The sequence below is a fragment of the Vigna unguiculata genome, chromosome 8 (assembly GCF_037176805.1).
Source record: "Vigna unguiculata cultivar grain cowpea cultivar isolate G323 ecotype 2 chromosome 8, ASM3717680v1, whole genome shotgun sequence".
Lineage (NCBI taxonomy): Eukaryota > Viridiplantae > Streptophyta > Magnoliopsida > Fabales > Fabaceae > Vigna > Vigna unguiculata.
The window spans coordinates 12,381,857-12,403,181 of NC_140799.1; positions in this window are offsets into that span (position 1 = coordinate 12,381,857).

Genomic DNA, 21,325 nt, shown 5'->3' on the forward strand with positions numbered 1-21,325 from the left:
TAAGTAATGAAAGTGGGTTTTAGTTCCTAAACGGTAATTTTAAAAGACTAACTGTGTTTGTCTTTTAATCCGAGGAACTAAAATGTTGTGTTAAAATAAGGGAATCCAATTTTTCTTCCAAAAGTTTAAGAATTAAAACATAATTATGTTTTTTTTATCAATTATAAAAAATTAATAAAATATACGGAATAATGGATGTGCTTCAACCCTTTTCCATACATCAAATTATAATTCTTACACTCATATAAATAAATAAAAAATATACAACGATTTTGGACTACCGTGATCATTGACGTTGATAATTATCAATGATACATGAATATTTAAACGATAAACATATTTCTTTTTATTTAACCTTTCAACATTTTTATATGAAATCATATATTTTTCTGTAAAACTAAAAAAAAATCAGTATTGAAAACTGACAAAATTTTAGAGGACAATAGATTAATATAATTAATTAATTTATAAAGTTATGAAGATGAGATAGGGTGGGTAGTTTAGCGTGGAAGATGGACCCACATGAAAAAGCACAAAGCATCATGAATGATGATCAAATTGGGAAAATACAAACAGAACGATCATGACTTTTGGGATAATATCCAATTTTTTTTCTTACTTTCTAGAAAACTACGGAGGGATGGAACTATGGAGGATATTTAAAAGATGGGGTTGGTAAAAGACGATTATGTTGCAAAAAGAAGAAATATTGATTATATAAAGATTTCTGAATGTGAAGATTGATTCAGATAAATAAGTTTAAAACATAAAAAATGTCTAGTTTTCTGTAGTGTCTTGTCAATGCTGACTAGGCATGTGTAATATTATCGAGTGTTATATGAAGTCAACATATAAGTTAAGTTGACTTAATCCGTAACAGTGAAAGTTCATTTTGAGGGAAACTACAAGTTATAATTTTTATTGTTTTATGATGAATTCTGTGAATATATAGGTCAAATATTGTATTAGTTCTAATTTAAGTATTATCATTTTTGTGAGTAAATATTTGCATTCATTTCTTTAATAGATGAGGAATTATAGCACTCTTGTATGTATATTATATATGGTACCCTATTATTTGAAATAATATATCAGAATTATTCTTTAAATCTTTTCTATATGGTATCAAAGCCAAACATAGACATCCTCTACAATATAGGAAGCGATGCTTCTTTATTTGAATATTTCTGATGGCTCTTTCCGATAAAAATCAATCGGAGAAACTTGATTTTGGGAATTCCGCTGCTACCCATATGCAAAAAGCTATTCCCAAGAGTCATAGTTCTACTGTTTGCCGGATTTGTGACCAAGTCAGGTATATCTAACTCTACTCTTAATCTTTCTGTTGTTACTAGGGGTGATGATTGGATAATTTATTCAGGTGCTACTGATCATATGACTTGTGATCCACATAAATTGTTCTAAAACTGCTATTATTAATGTCAATGGGATCTCATCTCCTATTGAAGGTGTAGGTACTATATCCCTCTCTCCCTCCTTATCAATCTCTGATGTTTTATTTGTTTCTACATTGAATTGTAATCTTCTCTCTATCAGCAAGTTGACCAAATCACATTCTTGTGTTGCCTTATTTTATCCAACCCATTATTTTTTTCCAAAACATCCAGTCCAAGGAGAAGATTGGCAGTGGTAGAGAGAGAGAAGGACTGTATTATCTTGAAAATGTCTCATAACAAACCCATAAAGGAACGTTGGCTTGTCTTGCGAATGAACACATACACGATAAAAACAAAAAGGAAATTTGGTTATGGCATAGAAGATTGGGAGATACCTCTCTTGGTTATCTAGAAAAAATTATTTCCATCACTATTTCATAAATGCAATATTTCTGATTTTATTTGTGAAACTTGTGTAATGGCAAAAGGTCATCGTATTGTGTTTCCTTTAAGTAATAAAAAAATAGATTTTCCTTTTTCATTAATCCATACAGATGTTTGGGGCCCTGCCCCACAATCTACATATAATGGGAAAAAATGGTTTATCAGTTTTGTTGATGATTGTACTCGGGTAACTTGGGTGTATTTGCTTAAACATAAAAGTGATGTGTGTAATGTGTTTTGTTCCTTTCATCATATGATAGTTACTCAATTTAATACACACATTAAGGTCATTCGATCAGACAATGGAGGGGAATATTTTAAGACTATTAATCGAGTTAATGAACTCCAATGGCATCTTACATCAAACTACATGTCCTTATTCACCACAACAAAATGGAGTGGCTGAAAGAAAAAATAGACATATATTAGAGGTGACAAGATCCCTTTTGATAAATGGTAATGTGCCATCTCATTTATGGGGTGAGGTTGTGAGATCTGTAGTTTATTTGATTAATCGAACACCTTCTAGTGTGCTTAACTTTTGAAGGCCTTTAGATGTGTTGTTTGATCATTGTATCCTTCCTTTCATAGTCTCTTTACCGCCTCATATTTTTGGATGTGTTATATATGTTCACTTACACCCACATCAATGTACAAAAGTTGAAGAATGAGCTTTAAAATGTGTTTTTGTTGGGTATGGATCATCTCAAAAAGGCTATTGTGCTTACCATCCACCATCAAAGAAATTTTATATCTCTATGGATGTGACATTTAATGAGCATAGTTTTTTTTATGTTGATTCTACACTTCAGGGCGACAATGAAACATAATCATGATGTTATTATGTTTGATATCCCATATATAAAATTATACTGTAAAGATAAATTATTGTGTGAGGATCATTCTGCAGGAAGTGAGCCAATCCTAAATATGGAAACTTCTCCTTTGGATAATACAGTGTCTTCTGATCCTAACCAATTGCTCAATCTTCTCCATAGGTTCGACTTGACTCTTTAGAGGTACCTTCTGATCCTATATCTGATAATACTAATGTAGTTGAAACCAATCATGAAATTGTTTCTCTTGATCCTACCTTTGATAATACTAATTTAGATGAAACCGATCATGAAATGGATCCTTGTCTGCATGAGACCACCAACACACCAACCATTGAGTCTACTACTGTCCAATATAATCTTCCACCCCGTTCTAACCGTGGTCAACCTCCTGCTAAATATGAACCAGACCTCCAAGCCAAAGTTAAATATCGCATTAGTAAATATGTGTCATCTCACAGGTTATCCAAGTCATATGCATCATTTGTATCTCAATTATCTTCAATTTCTATTCCTAGTAATATACAAGAAGCTTTGGTAGATCCTAGATAGACAAAAGCAATGGTTTATAAGATGGCAGCTTTAGAAAAAAATAACACTTGGGATCTTGTGTCCTTACCAACAAGGAAGAAGACTATGGGTTGCAAATGGGTATTTACAATTAAGCATAGAGCTGATGGAACTATTGAGAGGTATAAAGCATGACTTGTGGCTAAAGGTTACACTCAATCTTATGGTGTAGATTACCAAGAAATGTTCGCACCAGTAGCCAAGCTCAATACTGTGAGAATACTTTTGTCACTAGCAGCAAACCAAGATTGGCCTCTTCTACAATTTGTTGTGAAAAATGCTTTCCTACATGGAGAAATTTCGGAAGAAATTTATATGGATTCTCCACCAGGTATGACAGATTCAATTGGAATGAAGATTTGCAAATTAAAGAAGGCTCTATATGGATTAAAACAATCCCCAGGAGCATGGTTTATAAGGTTTACCAAGTCTATGAAGGCTTTTGGCTATAAAGCTAGTAACTCTGATCACACCTTATTTTTGAAGAGAGGAAAAGGAAGAATTACAACTTTGATTATATATGTAGATGACATGATTGTTACAGGAAATGACCAAGATGAGATTTCCAGTTTACAACAATACCTTGCATCTGAATTTGAGATGAAACAACTTGGAAATCTCAAATATTTTTTGGGTATTAAAGTATCTAGATCAAAACATGGTATTTTTCTATGTCAAAGAAAATATACTATTGATTTACTATAAAAAACTGGGCTGCTTGGGAGTAAACCAGTTGATACACCAATTGAACAAAATCATAAATTCTTTCAATGCTCAAATTCAGCAAACATAGACAAAGGAAGATACCAAAGGTTGGTAAGAAAATTAATTTATTTGTCTCATACACGTCCAAATATTACCTATGAAGTGAATGTGGCTAGCCAATTTATGCATGACCCACAAAAGCTTCATATGGATGTTGTTGAGAGGATTTTGAGATATTTAAAGTCCACTCTTGGAAAAGGAATTTTGTTCTCAAATCATAGAAACTTAAAAGTAGAAGGGTACACTGATGCAAATTGGGCAGGTTCAAAAGATGATAGAAGATATACCTCTGGATACTTTATTTTCGTAGGAGGGAATCTTGTAACTTGGAGGAGTAAAAAACAGCCTGTTGTAGCAAGATCTAGTGCTGAAGCAGAATTCAAAGGCATGACACTAGGTGTATGTGAACTTTTGTGGATTAAAAATGTGCTATCAGATTTGGGCTTTAAACAAAAGGAAACTATGAGTTTGTACTGTGATAATACGTCGGCTATAGCAATTGCTCACAATCCGGTGCAACATGATAGAACAAAGCATGTGGAGATTGATAGACATTTCATCAAAGAGAAACTTGAAGTTGGAATAATTTCCTTTTCTTTTGTAAGATCAGAATTGTAGTTGGATGATGTTCTCACTAAAGGAGTGTCAAGCAGAGTGTTTAATGAGTCTCTATTCAAGTTGTGAATGTGTGATATCCATGCACCAACTTGAGTGGGGGTGTTAAGATATGTCAAATATTGTATTAGCTATAATTTAGGCATTATTATCTCTATGAGCAAATTTGTGCACTCATTCCTTTAATAGATGAGGAATTATAACACTCTTGTATGTATATATATGGTACCCTATTCTTTGAAATAATACATCAAAATTATTCTTTAAATCTTTTCTATAATATATATTGAAGTTGTTAATACTTCAATTGAACCACATTATTCATAGTGTTTATGTATATTATTTTTATGTTGTATTTCCAAAATAAATATAGTACGATTAATTTTGTTATAAGTTTATTTATTTATATGGTAGATGACTTGGCAATAAATTTGTATGATAAATTTCACAATGAATTGGTGCGATGAATGTAAAATTCGATCATCGCGACTTAAAAAAAGTATGAGGTTGATATTTTTTCTAAATGGAATGATTTTTTATTATGACAGTTAAAAATACATATATTTTTTAGTTTAACAAGGTCTTATCGAAGTATTGCAAAGTGAATCCAAGCTTGATATAGCCACGAAGGGGAAGGATGAGAAATAGGAGTTGGAGAAGGTCCACAATGCAATTGTTTTATGCCTTAATGACAGGGTGTTGATGCAAGTTCCAAGGAAAATATTACAATGAGATTATGGATGAAGGTTGGTGGAAAGCTAACCTTGCGTAGGATCGTTTCCAACAATTTTCATGGAATGATTGACAAAATAAAATACACATAAGGGATCAAATATGAAGAAATTTCAATCTACCTTAATTGATGTACTATACCTAGGCATATTTGGATAACTACACGACTAAAACCGCCTAGGTATAGTCCCACAAATAGAAACAGTATGAGTAACCGGTTAAGTAAGATCACATAGCGCCCAGGCCGCCAACTACAGAGTGTCATATTGAACATAGAGCCATTAACTCCAGAGTGTCATATTGAACATAGAGCCATTAACTCCAGATTTAAGCCTATCACAGACACTCAACACTTGGGCTCAGCCTAGGCCCATATGGAATCTAGGTATTAACCCAAAATGACTTGAAGAAGGCCCAGCCCATAAGAAGGAACAAACACATTTAATGATTCTATAAATACGAGCGGACCCCAACAATTAAAGGTATGTTTTCATTAATTTCCTAATCTTGGATTTGACTTTTGAGAGCCTTTTCGCTGACTTGATCGTCGGAGTCCCTTCTAGGGTAACCCCTTAAGGGTCCAAACCACCTATGTTAGAAGACGATATATGCAAGTCAGGAAGGAGCCAGCTCGAGAGGTTAAGGACTGAGGTAAGGCATTACTTGTGTCCCCTGACATCCCTTATTTGTTTTTGCAGGAACAATTGACGCCCACCGTGGGTTACGAATTGATACCTTACCTGGCAATCTGAACACTGTCGAGAATGGTCTCCACCCGCAGCAGAGCTGGAACCATGATAAATACAGAGGCAGGTGCTACCATGCCTGCAAGCAACACCCCAGACTTGGCCGCTATCCTCGAGGGGCAGGCCAAAATGCAACAAGAACTTGCTGACCTAAAAAAGCGCAATGCTGACGAGATGGAAACGCTTAGACAAGAGAACTCTAGACTGAGGAAGAAAATCGAAGCTGATCTCACTCAAAAGGGTAAAGAACTGCCAGGGAACCCCAAATCCCCCTATATACCAACCCAGTGAAGAAGAAAGTGAATACAAGCCTACCCCACATACTTTCACCACCATTCAACAAACATCCATCATCTCCACGCACCACACAACCACCCATCACCCAACCACCATCCTTGCACAACATGCAGCCAATCACCCTGTTGCCACCTTTCCCACCACTCATATTCTTCCTCACCATTACACCACCACATTCCCCACCATCGTCCGACATCCCATACCACCACACCCCGTACCTTCATACCAACCCAAATGTCGTCATCCTTTTGTAGATACCATCACCACCACACCCCTCCCTAGCTAGTGGGAACCCTTCACACTAAACTGCTATGTAGGGGAAACCGACCCAGATGAGCACCTTAAGGTGTACATCACCCACGTCGCCCTCTGCACATCCGATGTCTTTTGCAAGGCCTTCCCTACCACCCTCAAAGGCCCTACCCTGGAATGGTTCACCTCTCTCCCCCCATACTTAATTGATTGTTTTGACACTCTCTCCCACCTTTTCACCACCCACTTTACCAGTAGCTGCCGGTAGCCGTCCACATCAAGCCACACCATTATCCCTCCTTAGCGTTAGACAGGAATGAGAAGAGACGCTGCGGGCTTTCATCGACCGTTTCAGCAAAGTCGCCCTTCGCATGCCCAACCTTACTTAAGAGATGACGTTGCAGTGCATGACCCTAACTCTGAAACCTTGTCAATTTGCCGACAATGTCTACCTTCGACCTTCGACCTCCAACCTCCATGAATGAACTTAAGTTGCGTGCTGCGGATTACATCCGAATGGAGGAGATGAAAACTTTTCGCACCAAGTTTTGCACTGACTACACACCATCATCCGTTAGGGTAGACAAACCATCTCCACGACCTAAATCTAGGGCTAGAGAGCCTAGGTAGCCACAACTTTCCAGATACGCGCTACTAAACGTCTCAAGGTCATGTCTTCTCGACGAAGCACTTCAAGCCGATCTCATCCCACTACCACGAAAAACCTTGAATCCCCCCAATGCCGATATGACCAAGTACTGCAAATATCATCGAAACAACGACCACACCACCGATGAATGCAAGACGCTCCAAGATAAAATAGAAGAATTGATTCGTGCCGGCCACTTCTGCCTTTTTGTCAAAAAAGATGGACCACCTCATCCTAGACAATCCGATAACCGCCACCCTTGCGCGATACCCGTCACAATAATCGACAAAACACTAATGACCATCCAGACCATCAGCCAATTCGCATTGACGTCAACCAAGTTGATCCCCCTTATGCGGCACAATAAACATTATCTTTGGGGGCTTCACCAGCGGTGGCTCCACCTCATCAGTCAAGAAGAAACACCTTTGCCACATCTAGTCCATCAATCACATAACCCACTCCAATCACAAACACCAAATTCCTCCTATCACATTCTCTGACGTTGATTTCCATGGCGTCGATTAATACAAGACGATCCCATGGTCATCACCATCGAACTCGAGAACTTTGCGATAAAAAAGGTGCTCGTAGACCAAGGCAGTTCAGTCAATATCCTATACTGGACCACCTATCAAAAACTTCAACTCCCTCCACTATAATGGTTCCCTACGGCAAACCCATCTATGGCTTATCTAGAGAAAGGGTGTCAACACGCGGATACATTGACCTCCACATTGTGTTCCATGACGGATCTCAAACTAAGACCATACCAATCCGCTTCCTCGTCGTGGAAGCACCTGCATCATACAACGTTCTCCTAGGACGTCCATCCCTTAACACTCTCGGAGCCATTGTCTCCACATCCCATTTAGCCATGAAGTTCCCTTCCCCATCCAGTGACATCATTACCATCAATATTAAGAGAAATTAATGAATACTAGAAGATTCATTACTTTTAATTGGAAATCAAAAAATAAAGACCAAAGGTTGAAATGAAGAACTAGAAGAGAATTCTCACTTAAGAAAATGATTCAAATTCTAAAAGATAAGTAATTTGGAATCCAAAAGTGTACTGAAAGACTTATATACTATGAACTTATACTCATGGGCGCAAAGACTACTACGACCCATTTAACAAGCTTCCTAACCGCATTTTAAAAAGTCTTTAATCACAAGTAACATAGAATTTTGTACAAGATCCAATACAAATCGTTCTTGCATGGACAATATTAAGTTATTATGAGACTCAAACCATATCTTACCACAATCTTTGGGTTCCTCGGATGGATACTCCACAGTTTTGTTCGCAAGGTCTTCATTACCAGATACTTAGTGGAACGTGAGGGGTTACCTGCAGAAAGGACTCTGACGATCAAGTCAACAAATGCTCTCAAAGTCCAATCTCATATTATAGTGCTAATGAATTGTGTACCTTTAATTACTTGGGTTCACCTTTATTTATAGAGAATTAATTATTGTTGTAGCATATTAACAGTTAATTATGGGCCCAAGTTTGGGGCATTGGCCAAGTTTGACTGACTTTGACTAAACTTTATTAGGCCTGACCAGACTTAATTGGGCCCGCGTTGCAAGCCTAGTTCCCTTTGGTCACACCTTATTAAGTTTTTTTTCCTGTATTTGCCTAAGTTAAAGGAGGTTTGCCAACATATTGGCATGCCATATTTTCCTGGCTATGCACTTGTCATGTACACGTGTGTATCTTCTCTTTGGTTGATGTTATTGGGTAATTGACAAGTTTTGCCGCTATATAGGCGACCTTGTGCATACATGATGCAATTAACGACTGGACGCCTTATTATTTGTTATGCCGCTATGTATTCAGTTGTGGTGCTCGTAGTATTTTGGGTTTAGCGACTATTTGAGTTAGTGACTTTTTGGGTTGGCAGCCATTTGGGTTAACGACTTTTTGGGTTAGCGGCCAAGACCCTTATGGTAAACAAACAAATAGAAAATAAAACAATTACAAGATCAAACAAAGACCCAAAACTAGAAATTACACCCAAAAAAATTAAATTCTAACTCCAACTCTACTTCGTGACCTTTAAGAAGGCCCCATTCTTGATGCTGTCAAAGTTTAAGAGGTGATACATGACCAATCTTTAGTAAATTGTCTAAATTCGAAGAAAGTGTTGTATCATACAAAATGAGTAGTGAAATTATAGTTAGTGAACAACTAGATGAATTTAACAAGTTATTTATGTATTTGAACAATATTGATGTTCAAATTAATGAGGAGGATCAAACATGTTGTTCTTATTGTGTTTGTCACTTGTGATACATGACATTTTGTTGAAACATGGTTGTATGGAAGAGGGTTGAATGTTTAATGTTAAGGTTTCTAGTAGTGGAGATAATCTTGTAGCAATGGGAAGATTGTCTACAGTGATAATAGAGGTAGAAGGAAGATAAAGTCGATCTCGCTATGGCGAAAATGAATCTAGTGTAAGATGTTTTCACTACAACAAGGAATGTCATACTAGAAGGTTTTGTCCTGATAAAGAGAATTTGTGTTTTCAACATTTAGTGTTGTCAAAGAGTAGCTGAAAGGTTTTGTCTTTTTCAAAAATTGAGAGCTCTCGCCTATTTTGCCCAGCAAGAACACTTGGTTTTTGAAATATTACATTCTAGTTAGCAATCAACTAACTCACCTAGCAAGCAACATTACTCTTCTCCATTTCTCTCTTCACTCACTTTTTTACACTTTTGTTTTCTCTTTGTTACTCACCCTCTCATTATTGTTCACAATTTTTCAGTTGAATCCTCAATCAAGTTTTACGTTCCTTATTTCTTTCCCTCAGTTTTCATGGTGCCTTTTTTTTCTCTTTGAATGGTGACTTGTATTTTGATTAATCGTTACCCTGTAAAGTTGTATATTTAATGTAATTTGTTTTGAATTTTATTCCTAAAAGCCTTTATGCTTTATCGAAATTGAGACTAGACAATATTGTATCATTTGTTAGATGAAACACTTGTCTTACATGATCTTTTTTTTATTTAAAACATCGTCTTATAGACTAAACATAACCATGTTTTATATTTGACTATTTTTAGCATTTCCTTTAAATTACAAAGTGTTGAACTTCTTTTTTTAACAAAATTTCCCCTTTGACTAATCTTGGTTTACCAATTAGGACTAATCGTAAAAGAGAAGATGTTTGGAAATAAATTTAGTGGAAAACTAAAGGCATGGAAACATAAGTTCTCTTATCTTATCCAGGAAGATTGTGTATTATTAAATGTTGGCGTCCCCTCGTATGTTCTTTTTATCTTCTTTAAAATCCTACAGAAGGTGGCTCAAAAATTGACAAAGATGGGAGACAATGTGTTATCTAAAGGAATACAAAGGCTTATAGTGTGTTTGGATAAGTCATTTTAAAAGGGTAATTCATTTTTTAGAGAATTTGAAATGTTTTATGAAGAAATGTTTTTTTTGGATAAAGAATTTTGAAAGAAATTGAAATTCTAAAATTTCATTAGAGTAATTTATAATTGTTCACATTCCAAAATTCGTATTTTAGTCTTTGTAGTTTGGGTTAACCTAAATTCGAGTCGATCCAGCTCAAGTTGGGATCAATTAAACTCAACTCAACCTATCATGGGATTGACCCAACTTAGTTTGAATAGTCCTGACTCAATATCACAACCTAACATGAGCCCAACTCGATTGGAAAATTCTAACCCAATTTTTCTTAGTCTTACCTAGGCCCAACCTGACCTAACTTGACTCCACATGGGCCTAGCATAAGTTGGGTGAATGCCATCATGCCATAACTAAACTTAAATTAGAGCAAAATCGACTCAACTTGAATCAACTAGGCTTGGGTTAACTCCACTGAATTAGCTCAAGCCATCTCAGCTTGTCCAAGCCTGGGTCGACTTAACTTGACTTGCATTGAGGATGACTCAACTTGACTTGGGCTTAGCTTGACAAGGTCTTGAACGGGCCAGGCTTGAATTCGGACTATCACCTACTTGAGGTAGCTTAACTCAACTAAATGTGGGTCACACCCGACTCGATTGGTTGGATTGAGAGGACTTGGGATCGAATCATATGCATGTCATTTAGGCATGATTATTTTAATCATGTAATTTTAGTAATAATATGTTGAGCGTGAAGTGGGATAATATAATCTTATACTTATAGAAATTATCAAGAAACATAAATTGGTATGATGGTTATGCATGGATTTGGCATTGACATGGTTAGGGGTTCGATCCTTGGTAGAACCAAATTAAACTTTCGTTTTGCCAAATTTATTTTTGGCATGAAATTGAAGGGAAAAAAGAACCCTAGCTGTGTGAGAGAAACTAAAGAGGTTGAGAAAAGAAGTGTAAAACAGCCATTGAATGATAATTATGCCTAGCTTAATGGCAAATTTCGTTTTAGTCATTATGCCAATTAAAACTAGGCTTGAAAGTGGGGCTAAAGGGAAATTTAGTGAGAAAGGAGGACTCTAAGAAGACATAACTCTGCTGCACTGAAAAGTGGAGGTTTAGAATGAATTGGAGTACAATTTCAGAAGATTAGAAGCAAGTTGGAACGAGTCAAGGGCTGGATTTTTGGTGCACAAAGACTGTAATAAATTCCAAGACTTAAGCAAAGAAACCAGGTTAGGGGAGCTGGAACCGTAAATTTAATTTTGTATTGTTTGATTGAATGAAATATATGATTATTGGGTGTTAGTAATCTATCCAAATTGTATGAAAATTGACGTTTTTGGGATTTTTCCAGAAATCGCCTGGCGGGTAAAGAAATGCCGCCAAGCGACTCATTTGCATTGTGTTATTTTTGGGTTCTTGAAGAGGAACTGCCTGGCGGCATGTCCTTGGCCGCTAGACGATGCATACTGTGCAACCTAGTTTTCTTGGTTTTTGGATGAAGAGCCTGGCGGTGATGAACACCCGCCAGGCGACACAAACCAATTTTGGTTCAATTTTTATGTTTTGGATGTTTTAGGATGACTCTAATCGGAAGGAAAGCTAATTTTAATTGTTAAAGGATGATTTGATGTCAAACGACATTTAAATTCATGTAATTGGAGGTGTAAATGAATGGAACAATGGGAAGATGATGTTAGGGTTGGAAATTGGGTTCTTGATTTCCTAAAGAAATTGGTGGTTCAAGTGTACTGGAAAGAGCGAATGAATGGATTTGGGATGGGAATCCCTATAACTGTAAGTGAATTCGAGTGAGGATTTGGTAAATCTGCAATGTAGGAAGACCAAGGTGTGTTGGGGCTTCGCAAGTGCAAATGGAGAATTTCTAGGTTCCTAGAACAGTAGGAACCGCCTAGCGACACCCAATTGGCTGCCAGGCGCCATACCATTGAATCGTGGTGCTCTGATTTACGAAAAACATTGTTTTTCGTATTTTTCGTGGAATAGGAACGGCCTGACGGTAGTATAGTCCCGCCAGGCTCCACCTTCCTCACTTCTGGGCGCTAGGCGCCACCATTTTTCTAGATTTTGCAGTTTTCGTAAGACTGCATTTTCCAGTTCGTTAACCGTTCGAATTAGATGAAATTTTGACAGGTGGTCCATAACATGTAGTTCTTCACTTTGAACGGTGGAGATTTGATTTGGAGGTCAGTAGCTAGAGATATACGTTAATCAATATTCCTGATTTTGGAGTCTTTAAAATAGATGAATAAGCTTTTGATAATTTCAAGTAACTTATAATGAAGCATGATTGGGTTATGTGGTAACTCTATATCAATTTGAATGTCCCTTTGGGTTAGTCACATGTTGAGAATTGGTTATTGGTGAATGCTTGTGTGTCAATATTAATTTGCATTGGTGCATGGGATCATGTGCTTAAATTGTTAGAGTGTTGTTGCTTATAATTGTTTGAGCATGCGTTATTCATAAGTTAGAATTGAATGCTAGCATGGTTTAAAGAGGGGAATATATATATATATATATATATATATATATATATATATATATATATATGAAATGTGAATGGATTATTTTTACTTGTTCTAGGTGCTGAAAAACCAGTACTGCACAAGTACTGGTGTAGCGCCTGGCGTTGGTTTTTGACCGTCAGGCGATGGCTACAAAATAGTAGAGAATTGAAGCGTGTTGTGCCTGGCGATAAGGGTTGTCTCGCTAGGCGATACTTGTGGAAACAATAGCATCAGGGGCACGTGTCCTCCGCCAGGCGGTCTGGAAGCCTTTTGCGCCTGACGACTTGTGTGGAGCGCCAGGCGATTTTTGATGAAGCAAACATTGTGTTTTGCTTGCTTTGGATGTGCGTGGTCTACGAGGTTTTGGATGATATCTCAAGGGTCAGATGCTGGAGTATTCCTGGAGTTGTGGCTTAGGATGGAGGGTAACACAAGTATTCTTTGTAGTGGTAGCTCAGAATAGCGAGTGTTCCCGCATGTGTTCTACAAGTAGTGGCTTGTAGGGTTGACAAAAACGATAGCTTGAGATTATCAACCAAAGACGTGAACATGGATTACATGGTGGTGACCATGTGTGATGGGACGAAAGGATGAAGTTCCTTTAATGTGTGTGGTTTGTTATATAAATTGTTGCATATGTTTATATTCCATTAGCTCACCCTATCTGCGTGTGTTTGGTGATGATCGTGTACGCGGTACATGAGAGCAAATGATGTTGCACGTGGTTCTGGTGGAACTTAAAGTCGGAGCGTGGGCTAGTTGGGAAACTTTGTGGCAACATTTTATCATTTGATGAGTTTTAAGGATTTTATTGTAATCATTTGAATTATAGAACTTGACTTATAAAGAGACTGATTTTTGATAATGTATTGTGTTTATAAAAGTTGGTTTTATCAATGTAATAAAGATTTAAATTCCCATAGTTTTTGGGAAACAATTTATAATAAATGAAGTATTATTATTACATTATTATTTTATTATTTAAAATCCGTAATATCCGGGCGGGATGTTACATTTGGTATCAGAGCAATGGTTTTCAAAAGATTTTTGGGGTCTATGGGGAGTGAGCTTATCGTGTTCCACTTACGAGTTAGTGTTTAATTCTTTTATGTTAAACCTTTTGTTTGCATAATCATGACTTAAGTTGTGTGGTTTAATCCAGCTGAAATGTGGCGTTCACAAGCTTTGGCAAACAGGAGAAGGAGGGATAATACTGGGGCTGATGAGATTGCACATGCGATTCATCGGATGGTGGACGCGATACAGCCTAGTGCAGCGCAACCCAAAGCCAAAGTTGCACCTACTCGTCCTATGACTATGGAATATTTCATGAGGCACAGGCTAGCTAAATTCATTGGCAGGGCCACTCCGGACGAGGGAGATGCATGGCTGAGGGAGTGTGAAAAGATATGTCGAACGCTTAGGTGCACTGATGCACAAAAGTTTACCTTCGTCACATTCCTTCTTGTGGCGGATGCTGAGTACTGGTGGGTGGGGATGCAGTAGCTGATGCAGACCCGCAAAGAGCGAGTAACTTGGGCTAACTTCAGGACACGATTCTTGGAGAAATACTTTCCAAACAGTGCCAGATATGAGAAGGAAGCAGAGTTCCTTACTTTGCAGCAAGGGCTATGACACTGCAGGCCTATACTGACAAGTTCGAGTACTATCAATGAAGAATGGCGCTGTAGAAAATTCCAGGGCGGTATGAGCCATGAGTTGCGTCGATTCCTCGTACCCTTGAGGATCTGAAAGTTCCCTGTATTGGTGGAACAAGCAAAGATGGTGGAACAACTGGAGAGGGACCCAAGTTGGGTCATGAGGGCACTTCCTGGCAATAGTGGCATCGGCAAGGAACGACAAGAGAAACCTTACACCAGACCTCAAAGTGAAGGACGAGGGATAGTGAAGTGTTTCGAGTGTGGGGGAGACCATTTTCGGCGAGTTTGTCTAGAACTTTCAAGAGCAAAACCAGAAGAGAAGAAGTGTTACAATTGTCGCCAAGCTAGGTCATTACGCGAAATCTTGCCCTGAACGGGGGGAGTCTGAAGTACCACGACAACAATAAGATAAAGTCTGAATTAATTGTTTTTGGAGTAGTAAAGCATGTTATGTTAGTTTGTGTGATGTATGCTCGAAATTTGTTCATATCTTTAAAATCAGGTTGTACTTTTACTCAGAAGACTAGGGAGAGTCGAGTAAAAGGAGTTGCTATTTTACCCTTAGGACTTTGGAGAGTCGGGTAAAATGGAGTTTTCGGTTACTGACTTTGATCTAAGCTTAGTAACAATGTCCTTACTGGGTTTTGTTGAGCAGGCAAGGAATGTTGCTTGGGAGGTTAGGAAAAGTTATGTTCTTACTGGGTTTTGGTGAACAGGTAAGGGTGAGACTCTTTTCGGGTTTTGTTAAACAGACAAGCGTTGTGTTTGTGAGACTCATGGGAAGCAACACTCTTACCGAATTTTGGTGAACAGGTAAGTGGTGGGCTCTTGCCGGGTTTTGATGAACAGACAAGGGTGGTTGTTGTGAGTCTCAGGGTAAGCAATGTCCTTACCGGGTTTTGGTGAGCAGGTAAGGGTGATACTCATGCTAGGTTTTTGTGAGCAGGCAAAAGTTATTGCTTATGGGTCTTAGTGGAAGCAACCCTCTTACCGGGTTTTGGTGAGCAGGTAAGGGTGGTACTCTTGCTGGGTTTTGGTGAACATGAAAGGGTGGTTGCACGTAAGACCTAAGGAAAAGTAGTACTCTTATTGGGTTTTGGTGAACAGGTAAGGGTTGTGGCTCTTGTCGAGTTTCGTTGAGCAGACAAGAATTGTTGTTTGTAAACCTCAAGGAAGCAATGCTCTTATCGGGTTTTGGTGATCAGGTAAGGGTGGGACTCTTGTCGGGTTTTGTTGAATAGACAAGAGTTGTGTTTGTGAGACTCAAGGGAAGCAACACTCTTACCGGGTTTTGGTGAACAGGTAAGTGGTGTGCTCTTGCTGGGTTTTGATGAGCAGGCAAGGGATGTTTTTTGTGAGTCTCAGGGTAGGCAACGCTCTTACCGGGTTTTGTTGAGCAGGTAAGGATGATACTTGTATGACCTGCAGAATTTAGTTAATTAATTAATTAATAAATGCGGGTAAGAAGAACATTTATGACATTAAATTTTGATTGATATAATGTGGAAAAATATTAGCTCAAGAGGTTGAGAGTACTTTAATTGTGTGAAAGGACTTGGGTTCAAGTCCTATGTATGCTATTTATGTGTTAATTAATTATTATTGTTTTAATAATATGTGTAATTATGTTGTGGAATAATATAATATGTGAATTATATTAGTTAGCAAGAAACATGAATTGGCTTGATGGTTTAGCATTGACTTGGGATTGGCATGGTTGTGGGTTCAAGTCTTGGAGAACCCAAATTAAACTTTATTTTTGCCAAACTTAGTTTTGGCTTGAATGTGAAGAGTTGAAGGAAAACCTAGATGCATGGGTAGCCAAGGTTGGCTGAAAAACGGACCATAAAGGAGTAATGAATGATAATAAACATTACCATTAAAAAACTTAAATTTCGTTTTTGGTAATTACCTATTGGTAAGGCACCTTTAAAAGGCAAGAAATTAGGTTTGGAGAAGGGTTTTGCAAAGCTGAAATTGCACTCAGAAAATAGGACACGAATCTTGTTAGAGTGGTGAGGTTTGAACAAGGTTTTTGGAGTCGAATTGAGAAGAACCAAGGAAAGCTTTTAGTGATCAAGGGAAGAGCTTGCAATTTTCAAATTTGGCAAAGGAATCCAGGTTAGGGGAGCTTTACGCGTTAACTTTAATTTTAATTTGATTGGCATGCTAAATTGGGTAATTTCATGCGTCGATTAATTTAATTCTGATTGGTATGCTGAATTTGGTATGAACATGATTGATATTTTGTTCCTTTTAATTTATTGTTTATGGGCATTTCCAGAAATTGTCTAGTTGGCGATGAACTGCTGCCAGACGATTCTTTCCTCTTTTAGGCAATTTAGGGTTCCTATAGAGCAACCACCTGCTAGATATAGTGTAAAATAGCCTGTTGGACCACTGTTGACCGCCCTTGCCCAGAGTTGACCAGTGTTGACTCTTTGATTGTTCAGTGAGAGACTGCCACGTCTCAGAGCAGTCTCTCCCAAATCAATTCCCTTCCGAAATTAGGGTTTCCCATATGTGTTTCTTCCATGGTTGACGGCTACAGCGAGGAGGACTGATCGGACTGTCGCAGATGATTTGCGATGACTGCAAATGCAATTTCGACGACACGCACGGCGATAGGGTGGTGGTGTTCAGTCATGTTCGAACTGGTGCAGATCTGTGAAGATTAGAACTCGCGTGCAAATGCATGAATGGCTTCGCCTCTTCATATGCGTGATGGGAGCGTGAGAGGGAGGAAAGATTCGTGTTGGTGAAGTACTGCTACTGTGAAGGTGCGAACTCGTGGTGGCTTTCATGGCAAACTCGTGGTGGCTTCCATTGCTTCGATGGTGGTGCGAGAACGACGCAGTGGAGCTCGCGTTGGCTACTGCAAGTCTCGCTAGTGCCGCAACAATGGTGGTTTTTCCGGTGCGACATTAAACGACAAGGTGCATGTGATGGTGGTAGCTTGACGCGTCGGAGAAGACGTGGCCAATGTTCCTGCAAGTGCAGTCACTGTGTGATGGTGGCTGCGAGACGCGCGAAGAAGAAGATGTCGCGGTCCACTGGTACAGCAGCGGTGACGGGGTTTCCGACGAGGGCGCGACGACGGCTGCTTTCTGACGTGTGCAGCAGTGGTCGGACGAGGTCGTGGCGACAACAGAGGTGGCGACTGCGAAGTGGGTTGGTGCGGAAGAGAGAGAGAAGGAGATTAGGGTTAGGGATTTGGTTGTGTGAAGGAGAGAGAGAGTGACGATTGGCATGTTTTGATTGGTGATTTGAGTTAATGGAGGATTGATGATGTGGCAAACTGTGAGTGGTTATTTTAGTGAGTGGGGGATTGAGGACGTGACAAGCTTTAATTGGTTAATTTAGTAAGTGGAGGATTGCCACGTGGCGCAATCTGGTGGACTGGAGTTTAAGTTATATTAGAGTTGTAAATTAGTAAAAAGAAGGGGTACAAAGCAGAAATTGAAAGTTAAATTACAGAAGGGGGTGTAAACCTGAAAACAGGGGGTGCAGTTAGCTCCATAAATGGTTTTTTTAGAAATAGAGATTCCAATTGGAGAAAGGGGGTGTAAACATGAGAATTGGGGGTGCATTTAGTACCTGAACTATTTCTCTCCAAAATTCCTATTTTGGGACTTAATATATGAATTAAAATATTCATTATTTACACTCTTAAGGACCTAAATTAAATTACAGTTGCATTATTAAACTCAAGAAGATTCAATAATATAGTATGCAACTAAATACAATTTTAAGCACAAAAATAATATTAAATTCCCAAAATATAATTATTGAATGTGAGCCAAGGTTCGAATAATTAAACCGAAATAAAATTCAAATGGCTCCCATAAGGTTACAGTATTATCTCAAAACCAAAATAAATAACATATATACAAAAATTCCCAGATATCCCTCGCTCTAAGTCTAGGCATCTCCTGGCCCACCTGTCAAATCATCTCCTCCGGAAAAACAAATCATTCGATCATCGCCACACACACACAGAAAGGGTGAGCTATGCATAATAAATATATAAACAAATACATGAAATAAATATGCCACCCATCCCAAAATAACATAATTAAGTATCTCATTATAAATTTACCCAACCATGACCTCATAGTCCTTCATGAGTCATATGCATGAACTAAGTCTCGGGACTCCACTGTGCTCCCACGAAACTAACTCATTCGTGGTCCAACCCTATGAGCCTATCCCGCTCATAGTCCTGCCCTACAGACTCCTCGTCTGTAGTGAAACATCCAAGTCTCAACCTTGGACCCTGACACGCACGCAATCACCATACTATGGACTTCTCACCCAATAGTAGCCAACGAGAACATAACAGTTCATTGTCCATTGTGCGCCCGACACAGGCAATCACCATACTAAGGACTCCTCGCCCATTAGTAGCCGATGGGAACATAACAAAAGCACATCCCAGACCCCTATTGGACTTAGTCCTTCAAGCCCACACACCACAACACATGAATATACTTCCTATACTTAGGGAAAGTAGTCATTTCACCCACACAAGGTCACACAAATAAGAGAAATTCACATAAACTCGCTTAAGCCAGGGACACTTCGCTTAGGCTAGTTCACCTCGCTTGAGCGAGCTTAAAACAATGGCTACATTACGTTATCTCGCTTAGGCGAGATCCCCTCCCCTGGACGAGTTACACATTCGCCCAAAATCACACCAAAACCTCGCCTAGACGAGTATTCAACAAAACACACAAGAACACACTTCGAGAACTCGCTTAGGCGAGCCATTCTCGCCTAGGCGAGAGTGTCCATCGCCCAAAACTCCCAACCCCTCGCCTGGGCGAGATATCGCGCTCAAAACTCCCAGGTTTCCTCGCGACCTCGCTTAGGCGAGTGTCTCTCGCCTGGGCGAGATACCATGTCACTCAAGTCTTTTCCCGATCGCTTAGGCGAGAACCACAAACCAGAACCCAAAGTGAGCCTCTACAACTCTCGCTTAGGCGAGATGGACCCGCTTGGGCGAGACTTGCAGAGTTTCGAGCCTGATCACGCACACACTTCGCCAACATAGTACCAATACACCAACCAATCGTTACCAGCACAATGTAATGGCAAAAATACATCAGAATCAAGTTTTACAACTGAATAATCATCCCATTTGAATACTAAACTCGTTACTTTTCCAAATTAACTAAGCAAAACCCCAAAACCCATATTCAACTCATGTGAAATCTCAAAGAATTGACAACAACACAAAGATTACCCAATTTCTCAATCACAACCACATGTAATACCCCTAAACTCATACCACATACAAAAACCCAATTTTTTACAAAATGCAGAAACACAAACCATATAAAATACATATAAATTCAGCTCCCCTAACCTGAAAATTTGATTGCAATTGGGAAGAAAAGTGGAATTCCTTCGTTTGCCAATGACTTGCCACAGCCTCTCTCTCAATTCAGCCCCTTACACACCCAAAACCTCACCTCAAAATTTGATTGCAATTGGGAAGAAAAGTGGAATTCCTTCGTTTGCCAATGACTTGCCACAGCCTCTCTCTCAATTCAGCCCCTTACACACCCAAAACCTCACCTCACAGCCTCAATTTCGTGCACCTTAAAGCAATTATAAAAGGAAGAATTTTGAGGGGTGGTTTAATGCAAAAAAAAAAAAAAAAAAAACGAATTTGGCTTTAGTGTGGGCTTAATGGCTGTTGGGTGATTTTTCAGCACCTAATGGTTACCCTTCTGCTAGGTTTTCTTTGTCTCTTCACATTCAAACCACAACTAATAGCAAAAATAAAGCTTATTCTCTACCCATCAAGGTTTGATCTCGTGACCTTTCACTCATAAGAACAAAGCATAACTAGTATGCCAAATCACTTTTGATGACACCCTCCAATCAATAATAGTTTACATTATCAATCCCATACTCAAACATATTAAAAAAATTAATAATAAAATAACAACACATAATTGGCATACATAGGACTCGAACCTAAGTCCTCCCACATAATCCAAGTACTCTCAACCACTTGAGCTAGTACTTCTCCACATCACATTAAACAATAAATAATGCCATAAAGGCGCTTTCTACTCGCATTTATTAATTAATTAATTATTTAATTAATTAATTTCACGGGTCTTACATTACCCCCACCTTTAAAAGTTTTCGTCCACGAAAATAAGACTTACCAGCAAAAAGGTGAGGATAAGACTTCCTCATGAGTTCCTCCATCTCCCAAGTCATCTCCTGGGTTGCCTCGTCCCAGAGAACCTTCACAGTCCGAATTTCCTTCCCTCTGAGTTGTTTGACTTGAGAATCTAGAATTCTCACCGGTCCAACTCCCAAAGTCAGATTCTCACGCACCTGGACATCATCCTGCTCCAGCACATGTGTAGGATCCGCCACGTACTTCCTCAACTGTGATACGTGGAAGA